The sequence below is a fragment of the Leptonychotes weddellii genome, chromosome 9 (assembly GCF_054177405.1).
Source record: "Leptonychotes weddellii isolate Sample4059 chromosome 9, ASM5417740v2, whole genome shotgun sequence".
NCBI lineage: Eukaryota > Metazoa > Chordata > Mammalia > Carnivora > Phocidae > Leptonychotes > Leptonychotes weddellii.
In genome coordinates this window covers 70004031-70015153 of record NC_138377.1, presented here as the reverse complement: position 1 = coordinate 70015153, position 11123 = coordinate 70004031, and positions in this window count along the sequence as shown.

Genomic DNA, 11123 nt, shown 5'->3' with positions numbered 1-11123 from the left:
GTACAGATGTGCAAGACCCTGAGGACAATGGATGTAACTACTCTAAGTGGAGACCTACAAAACTTTGGTTGTACTGATCTCTTGAAACATAAAATGCCGAACACTCGTGGGCTCACTGCATCCACAGGATGGATGAAAACCTCAGAATTTCTCTAATATAATTGATACCAGTACCCAAGCAAATCACCTTCCTGGTTTTGCTCAATGTTTTGATCTCTTGCCCTTGTAATATTGAAGAAAGTTACTGCCATTCTTTATCATTTTTATTTATAATGAATTGTCTTGATAAGCCAGCTGCCAAAAACAACTTTATCAAAGTATAATTTTTTAAATCTCTACTTCTATTATTTTAATGCATTATATCTTAGGAATTTAACACATTGCTTTGGTTTTGGAGTTAAAGAGACATGGGCTCAAGACACTACTTTGCCACTTCATCTACCAAAATTCCACCTTTAGGTATATACTCAAGAAAAACGCATGCCAGTGTTCCCACAGACATATATAATAATGTTTATGGCAAAGATAGGGATCTTCTTTGCAATATTGTAAGGTTTAGTAATAGGCAAAAACTAGAAACAAAATGTCACTTAATAATCATGAATGTATGTCAACATAAATAAACGAACTACAGCTATATGCAACAACATGGATGAACCTCACGAAGACAACGTTGAGGGAAAGAATCCAGGCACAAAAGAAGATATATTGTATAATTCCATTTATGTAAAGTTAAAGAAAACAGGCAAAAACGAACTATAAGGTTGAGAGAGGCATGCTTAGGCATAAAGGTAAGAAAAAGCAATTTCCATAAAACTTTCCATAAAATCAGCATAATGACTATGAAAAGGATAATGAAAAGGAGGGGGTAGTGATTGGGAAGGAAGATGAGGGGGCACACTTGGGGCACAGGCAGCGAATTAATTCTTGATGTAGTGTACAGGTGTTTGGTTTATGAAAAATCATTGAGCTGTACATTTTTGCTTTGTATGGCCTTTTTGTGTGTATATTTCACAATAAAAAGGTTTAAAAATTAGAACAAAAGCAAACTTCAGCCCAGTTTGAGTGAAATGATAGGCTCTTTTAATTTTTTTTTTAATGATTTTATTTATTTATTTGACAGAGAGAGAGACAGCGAGAGCAGGAACACAAGCAGGGGGAGTGGGAGAGGGAGAAGCAGGCTTCCCGCAGAGCAGGGAGCCCGACGTGGGGCTCGATCCCAGGACCCTGGGATCATGACCCGAGCCGAAGGCAGACGCTTAACAACTGAGCCCCCCAGGCACCCTGGCTCTTTTAATTTACTGGAGCATGAATTAATGACATTTTCCCACATTCTGCTCATGATCGTGAAAGGTGCCTTGATTGTCTCTCTCATATTAAAAAAGTGATATGTTCAGTCACAAAAACAGCATCTTTAACATATCTTTTAGATAAAAATAAGAAAATAAGAGGTATCACTGATGATATTATTAATTACACCCGTATTTGATTTTAAAGCATCTCTTCAAGATACTGCTTGGGATTCTTTGAGAATAATAAAACTGAATTATCTTGCATAGAGCTATTACTTAGCAATTGTGTTTTATAAAGGCACCCTCAACCTAGGCTGTTATTCAATATGATTAGCAATATATAAGCCCATGTTCTGTTGAACGAAACATATTACATGGTTTCTGACAGTAAGCTATTCATTTCAGCAGATGTACTTAGAAACTTAAAATTTTAAATCCCGTTTCTTCTTCCCGATAAGGTTAGTCAAACAGATGAAAAGCCTTCCCAAACCCATGAACTGGGCTCAAACCCTAGATTTATAAATACTTGTATGAACACATATACATTTCAGTGCTTTTCTTTTTCTCTCCCTTCCTCTCCAGCCTTGTGACAAGGGCAATGCCACCCTCAGCCTTTAGCACCGAGCTCCCCTGCTGAGTCCGTGGTAGAGCCCCACCCACGCACTTAGACTGAGGGCAAGGTGGTAGGTGCCCAAACCAAATCTAGTCTCTTGCCAGAAAGAAGAAGCTATCAATGCCAGAGTCAAAAAACATGCTCACCACACATTTATGAATCAGCCTTCTCTTTTCTTTGATGCGCATCCTTTAGCGAGACAAAGCACGGGTCTCTTCTGCTTCAAATTATTTATATATAAGTATATTCAGGGACTAACACCACCCCCTTGTCTACCAGCTCTTTGTGTAAGCAGTCTGGAGGCCAAGGTGTTCTCATTAACCCCACTTGGACAGAAGTCCCAGCTAATCTGCTTTGACAAAGGAGAACACGGTGCGGTCAGTGATGATCTTGCAAGCTGGGCCCTCTCTCCATGCAGAAGGAAGAATAAGTCCTGACTCCTCGTTCCCATTTAGCTCAATGTGAACAGACAGCTTACTATACATTTGGTCTCCAGACTGGCCAGATGAGACAGCACGGTTACCACTGATTTCTGCAAACATTTTTTTCTTTGATTCTTAGCCTGGCTGTATTGTGTTTGAGAGATATGAATGACAATACAGAGGTCAAAAAGACACTCTAGTTCCAGTACATCAGACAATAAGGACACAAACAAAGCTCCTTTTACCGGTTTCCATTGACGCATGAAGAAACCCATTACTGGGCCATTTGTATGTTTTCTCTAAAATGGCAACCCTTGGCAGTGATGTCTTGGTAATGATATGTTACAATGCCCTGCAAAGAGCTCATACAGGAAAAGGCTGAGGAAGTGCTGTCTCCCTCCTGTTTGGAGAAAGGTCAAGCTCGTGTCACTCTTGCTGACATGGCATGAGTACTAATCTCTGCGCTTCGTCGTCAACCAGAAATGGAGTGGGCACATTAGACAGCTTGTTCAGGGTTCCTGACTGCACTGACGTTAAATTAGCTCAGTACTACACATGCACAAGCAAAAAATCCCAGTTTAGACTTTCTTGCCTAAAGTACCTTAACGATAGTCTGAAGGCCTGTCATTACTTCTGAAATTAACAGTCAAATGGCTATGATTTGGCAGCTACCAGAGGATGAAGACTCTTTGTTGGGGCAGTTTGGCTAGATCATTCTGCACTGTAGGGATGTTGATGAAGACCACCTGAGAAAAACAGAAAAGAGGGCAGGTGAGGAAAAACAAATCGGATTGGAAATGTTTTCAGGACTTCTAAGTTGTTTGGCCATTTAGAGTTAATTGACTCTTTATGTGAGAATAACTACAGGCATAACTTAACTTAGGTTCACCTGTGTATGATGACTTTCTCTTTGATTTTAACTTGAGAATTCTTATAAGAATGATGTATGTGGAGACTCGAAGATGCTTAGTTGTCCTGTAAGAGTTTTATTCTTTACATCAGACAACAACTTTAGGCAAATGAATATCAATGTACTCTACTTAAAATATGCTCTCAGGTTTCGTTTACTTTTGTTTGTTTTTTTTCTTTTTTTTATTACAAATGGTGTTCATATAAGATATTTATACGTATTTTTCAGGCTTCAGGCTTTTTTTTTTTTTTTTTTCTTCTTCTTCTCTTTTTCTACTTTGTAACAGAAAGGAGCCCGCCTTTCCTTTTCTTACATTTTGGTCCTCATTTTTATTGCACATTTTGCCTCTCTAAAGAAATCGTAAACAGTGTTTTGGGGGAGTGTGTTCTATATAGTTAATCCATTCTTGTAGTTTTCAAGCCATTTTTATTCCTAGTAATATTTAGCATTCTATTTTTTTTTCTTTCATATTTTGGGGGGAAATTATAAATGCAGCAGTGTAACAGCATTTTATTTCCTATTTGCTTTTCTTTTAATTTATTCTTTTGTGTCCAAAAGTTATTAGTGGTGTTATATTGTGTGACTTCGGAGATCTGTGTCATCATGATTCTCCTTCGTAACATATTTCAATGTTCCATGGCAGTTTGGAAAGAAAATTTCTCAATCTTCATTATTATTATTATATCTGTATCACATAATGTCAAATCCTTAGATCACAGCTTGGTTTAACATCCATAAATAAAACTAAGCATTAAAGTTTCCCAGGAAAGTGGAGTGTTAAAGGATCAGAAGAAACAGAGGAGAGGCTAGGATTGGTTCCATGGTGGAAAATGACAAGGGAGAACAGATGGTCCCTGATTTACAGGGGTTTGGCTTAGGATTTTCTGAGTTTATGATGGTGCAAAAACAATATGCTTTCAGTAGAAACTGGACATCAACTTTTGAATTTGGAATGTTCCCCCAAGCTGGTGATACAGGACGGGGCACAGTGCTCTCATGATCCTGGGCAGTGGCAGCCAGCTGAGGCTCCTAGTCAGCCAGGCGATCAGGAGGGAAAACAGTCGATACGCTTACAACCATTCCGTACCCATACAACCCTTCTGTTTTTCACTTTTAGTAGAGTATTCAGTAAATTACACGAGCTGGTCAACACTTTATTATAAAATCGGCTTGGGTCAGCTGATTTTGCCCAACCGTAGGCTAATGTAAGTGTTCTGAGCATGTTTAAGGTAGGCTAGGCTAAGCTATGATGTTGGGTGGGTTAGGTGTATGAAATGCATTTTTGACTTAGGATATCTTCAACCTAGGATGGGTTTATGTCCCAATAAGAGAGGAAGATCTGTATCCACTTACAGTTCATCAATTCCTGGGTGAGGTGTGGAAAAGGAGCAATTTAGTTCTTGGCTGTTGTTACCGAGTCTTATGACCTAAATAATTTAGGTGTTTTTCAATGATTAATAGAGCCTTGAAAGGGTAACAATTAAACACAAGAAAAATGCTCCAGTAAAAAAATCAGAGAGAGAAAAGAACACATTCAAGATGCTATTTTTCTTGCCATTCTTTGGTGCCTACTTGGTTTTACAGCACTTGGTGGTGACCAGCTTTTTCCTATCTGTGAAATACTAAAAAGAAACCTTTATAAAGCTTTAAGCCGTTTCAGGAATTTGTGCTCTATTACATTTAATCTGGGAGGTACTTCAAGGAAGCTCTGAGTATTTCGCTTTTTGCCCTCTGTCTTTAGGGGCAATGTAATAAAATGGCTATAATAATAGGGAAAGGAAATGGGGAAGAAATCATGTGACCAAATGACTTATGGAGAAACATGTTTCCCTGGTGTTCCTATTCATTTATCTCTACTGTATAATGCATTTTTCTTGTTTTACTGGGTAATTAAACCTTCAACACTCTCAAGTTTGTGAGGAATCTGAATCCCATTATGGGGAGATGCCTGAGTTTGATTCCCTTGTATTACTATCAGGAGTTGGCCTTGTTCAAAGGGAATGCTTTTGATAATGTTCGAAGAGGTCTCTAAGGAGAGTCGCTACTCTGGGCAAGTTAAGCACTGTCACATGTCTTGGCAAGGTTTACTGAACTTTTAGGTTAATTCCTACAGCTGTTTCTCCCCCGCCCACCTAAATTTTGTTTTAAACTTATTGCCTTGTCTGCTTCTTAATAGAGCAGGATCATTTTTCAGAGGTAGAGCTAGTTTCTTCTTTCAAGTTACATTTTTATGAAAAGGGAAAAAAAGAAGAATCCACATCAAAGCCCTTATGGGAGAGACCACAGGTTTTCTGCATGTGTCTCCTCTAGTAGAACAGTAGTCTGATACCAATCCTAAAAGATGAATTACTTAAAAGTTACACTTTCCATTCTGACCCTTTGGATTTAAAGCCAACTTTTGTGTCATGTGTCTTTAATCTGAAATGCACAGCAAGGATCATAACTCACTTTCATTCATTTTCTGATCTAGGGAAGAAGAAGAAGAACTTCCGTTTGGAATGTTGCTTCTCTTTGGGATACTTCTTCGATCATGAATCTTTGTTCAACTTTTTAAAATCTTAAATATGCAAAATAAAGTGGTTCTATTTTTTTTTTCCCAGAAAAGTCACCTAAATCGTCAGCTACATGTCTTACCTGCTTATGAATTTACTCTATCTGGAAACTAAGAGCTTATACAATCTCACCATGTGCCAGTTTTCTACAAGAACTTTGTAATATGAGGATGCTCCCAGAAATAGAAGATGAAATTTGAAAGACCAAATGTTATTTTTGCCTCTTCAAAGAAAAATCAGGAGATTCTAATGAGATATTCTAAGACTTCAACAACGAAAGGAAATAATGGATTAACAAGTGAAGGAAGATTTTTTTTCAAATCCTGAAGTCAGATGGTTTTGTTGAGACGTTTATTGAACTACCTGAGCTTTCAGATATATACTGGGCTTGGACAAAGACAATTATTTTGGTGAAAAGAAATAATGAGGCATTGTCATGGGACTGTAGGGCTATATATGGAAACTTTATTAGCATTTGATGATGTTATAATAAAAAGACTAAATGAGAAGTAAAATTCATACTCCTTATATTTTTTAGTGAAAATTTCCTGTGCAGTATTTTAATTTTTAATATATTTATCTTTGGGGAAAAAAAAACAAGACAATAGTGAATTATTAAGAGAACCTAGATTTGTGATTTAATAGAAAAAAATCACTTGACTTTTTGGGAGACCTGGATTGTGGTGGTAGCATTTCCATGAATTATGATTCTGGATCAGACACTGAATTTCTATGACTGTCAATGTTCTTATCTGTCATACGTCACTTTAGACTCTAATCTGTAATCTTATAAATATATATTTTCTGAATATATATTTTCTTTTTTTTTTTAAAGATTTTATTTATTTATTCGAGTGAGAGAGAATGAGAGATAGCACGAGAGAGAAGAGGGTCAGAGGGTCAGAGGAAGAAGCAGACTCCCTGCCGAGCAGGGAGCCCGACGTGGGACTCGATCCCAGGAATCCAGGATCATGACCTGAGCCGAAGGCAGTCGCTTAACCAACTGAGCCACCCAGGCGCCCTCTGAATATATATTTTCACTGAAAAACCTCATTCATACTGTGATTGTAATCCCAGTTCCAGTTTTTCTCTCTTACATCTGGGATCTGAACTGTATATTATACCACGAAGAATAATTTTATCCTGCCTCCCACTCTTCTCCTTCCCCCCCACAAAAAAAAGAAAAAGAAAAAAAAGAAATTCTCCTCAAAAGTAGTAAAAGCTCAGATACCAGATGTGGTTTATATAGGTATTCATTGTGAATTTGCAGCAAATTATAATTATGGAGACAGCCAAACCCAAAGACACACTTCAGAACAGAGTAATAGGGACAGAGATTTAAGTGATTCTAAAAGGAAAAGGCTTCTTAAGAAATATTTAAATGTTTTTTTAATATTTAAATTTTACCTTGGTAAAATGGTAACGCAAATTAGGAAGAGTTCCCCTTATCGTTTAGCCTGACAAGAACTGTCCTGCTTCTGGAATCTGGTCAGAGTGCAAGGCTCACTTTGTTCCCCTGGGAGCACGACACATCATGGGGTTACCATGACACATCATGGGGTTACCACAAAGCTCTAATTCCAAATGAACTGGGATCAAATCTTGTCTGGGCCATTTGCTAAACATGTAACTTTGGAAAAATCTAAACTTTCTGAGCTTCTTTTCCCTCATTCAGTTATGACTTTGGATAGTAACACCTACCCGGTAGCTGGTAGGATCATTGTTAGAATTGGAGATCCTCTTCACCTGACACCAATGATATACCCAATAAGCCAGAGATGTTAGTGATATTATTAGTTGGAGAAGCTCTCTATGTGTGTCCTTTAAAGGGTAATTGGAAAGCCCTGGAGACTGTCGATCAGGGTAGCGTAAACAGATCAAAAACAGGAGGCACTATTTGGGTTGGGCATTGGTTGAGGAACGCACTCTGGCAGCAAGCTTTGGGGAAAGCTTAAACCGTGAAAGGTGGAGAGATGCGTAAAGTGCAAATAACTGAGTAAATGTAAGGCCTCCACTGTTTTATTGATAGCTGCTCCAGGAGGCCGCCTTCCTTGTGGGAGTGGGAAATTGCTTTATGTCCTTTATATCCAGATGGTTCTGTGAGACAACAATACACATTTTAACATAGTAACTTTTATTTTTCTAATATGACAAATACCCTGTGTGTTTACAGTGGATGTTTATGTTTTTTTCCTTCCAGGATCCTTTCCATCTCTTCTGGGAGCTGCCCTTGAATATCTTTTAGAAAATATTGCCTTCCTTCCTAGTCTCAGCTAACTGGCTTGCCTGAGATTGATACGTACTCAGCTCCTGGAGATGATCTTGAATAGTTTAAGCCAATCAGCACATTAAATTACATCTTTTAATAGGGAATGGGTTTGGAATGGGAACTTGAAAACCTTTAAGGCTTGTTAGAGTCTCAAAACTTTTGCTTGGAATGCTGGGCATGGACGCTGTTTTCCCTTCTGGACTTGAAGAAAGAAGCCTAGAGCCTTGAGAATTGCCAGAGCCGCTTTGGGATTACCAGGGAAGAAGATGCCTGAGGAAAGGATTAACAGCACAAGAGCAGAGCATAGAAAGGAGAAGGTAAAACAGATACATTACTTTTAATGTGAGTGAGCCAATTATCCAAGCACACTGAAAAATTTCACTCTTATTCACCACATTATCTCATATAAGCTGGTTTTGGTTAGATTTTCTGAAAATTTGTAAGATACTAGTGATATATCTATTAATAGTTGAAATTTAGAAATAAGGAGGGAGAAGAAAATACATTCTATTTATAATTCTAATGCCTATAAAATCATCACATTATTCATGTAATATATACATCTAGTCCTCTATTTCTTTGTGTGTATATGTATATATATACATATGCATTAAAATATTTAAAAATACATTCTTGTAATCTGATTTTTTTGCTATGATTATAGGCATGATTTTTTTGTATATCATTAAGTGTTATACTACATACAATCCCATTTTTAATAATTTCATAGTAATCTATTGTATGGATATACCATAATTTATTTAACCAATTTCCTACCTTAGACAATTAAATTATAACTCTATTTTCATTCTTATAAACAATGTAATGAACTTTGTAGATAAGGCTTGACATATTTCTAAGTATTTTCAATAGGAAAAATTAATTAAATCTATTTTTCAGATCAATGTGTTTGCCTGTTTTTGAGGTATTGATACTTTTATGTGCCTTCCAGAGGATACATATTAATTTATACTTCTAGTAGTGATTGAAAGTTCTTGCACTCAAAAAAAAAAATGAGTGTTACTATTAGAAATTTGCCAGTATGATAGATATAAAATGCTAGCTGTAAGGTACATCATATGTAGAGATGTGTAGATATGGAGTAGAGTTTTTGCAGTGTGCATAAAGGATTTTTTTTTCTTTTAAAGTTGCAAGAATTTTGAATTATGAGCACATTAACTTGGAGCTACAGGATTAACTAAACCGGTGATCCATTCTAGTTGAGCAAATGGTCTTATGTATTTTTAATGATTTATTGTTTATATTAACTATTTTTAAAGGTAGAACACTTCAAACTCATTGAGAAGGTGGAACAGAAATGAAAAAAAATACTTAAGTTACTCTATCCAGTACCAGCTGGTGGTTTATAACTGAATATGATATGGTTTACTTTGGGAGAATATAAGGTGTGTGGAACCTTCAGGACTGTGTGGTTCTATGTAGCAGACGATATTGTGTATGTCTTCTGGAGCCATTTCCACTCTCTCTGTTACTGTTCAACTAACGTGTTTTTAAAAGTGATTTGCGAAAAGCTGATCGAGTTCCTTGAAACGTTTCATTTTCTAAGGCCACAACAGACATGATTTTAAAGATTCTTAGGAAGAGAATGGAAAGAAATAGTGGAAAATAGTGAACATGAGGAAAGGCAAGTTCAGAGTAGCATTGAGTGATATGACCCGGTTATGCCTCTAAGTCACTGTGTTTGGTCAAAGAAAGTGTGCAGGTCCTTGCTCTCAAGCCACCCAACTTCCCTGTCTTGAAGCCTGAGTGATTGGGGTCACCACAATGTAACACTTCAAAATACTCATCTAGTTTGATTGAAATATCCTCTTTGAAACTCACTAATTCTTTTGGGTCAGGGTTAAGGTACATATGACAGCACTGTTACTGACCAGAGAATTATCAGACCCCAAAAGATGTAATTGCTAGCAATATGAGGGGCTGCAGGAGACAGAAATGATTTTTTTTTTAATCCCATCTCAAAAATGGCAATACCTTTCTCACCTTGACAGGGAAAGTAGATCTTCTTGAAATGCTTCAACTAGCTTCTTTGTCTGGGCGACCATGAACACTTGAAGACAAAAACCTTCCTGATCCCTATAGCTATTTCCGTTAACTCCTTGAAAACCAAATAATGTGTGCGCTCAGCTGCTGAACTGTTTTAATGAGGTGCCACTGATTTTAATGGGGCAAAAAGATGGATGATTTACACCAGATGTCCGTAAGGGCCATTCGGGGATTGTTTTGCTGGACACATAGTACATCATGTTGCTCGTTGAATTCTTAAGGGGTTAACTTGACCTTTCCCTTTAACACAGCACTAAAAATAATGTAATTTCCATTCTCGGTGTCTCTTTTATTTATATAGAAAAGCTTCATGACAAACCCATCAGGCCTCTGAGAGCAAGTTTCTCATTTATGTCTTTGCCATCCATAAACCCCAGTGGGTGATTTTGAAAGTGAGAATAGACACTGGTGGATGCTTCACTCATGAGCATGAACCAGGCTTTTATTATCAACACTTCAGGCATTGAATCATTCCAGGATGAAAGGTATTATTTCCTGAAGATTGCTGGTCAGTGTTGTATGCCTCATCTCTGAAAAAGTATTTCAGCTCAGATAATCAATACTCTTGCCCCTTGAAGTATGAAAATAAAATTTAAAACAAAGAGAATGAAGCATAAATCTTCTTTTAAACATAACATCACAGGCATTATATAACATTATTGTTCCTTATTTTCTAGCTTTTGGTGGTGATATAGGCTGCACCATTTAAGTTATCAAGTAGTAAGATATCCTAGAGTTTATAAGATGGAAACTTGACTGACATTTATCAGGATTCTTACATCAGAACATTTTCTGTTTAAAAATGGAGGACTGAAGTTCTGAGTATTAACATTTTGCCTCTTGCTTGGGCCCAACAACTAGATTTGCGTTCTACCTGAGGTCCTTATGCACTTATTTTGAGTCCTTATAAAATTAAAAGAGCTTACTTATTTGTTGGTTATCATGACCTTTGGATCAAGAGAAGATTCATCTTTTGCTGTATATTTCCTTTGCAAATC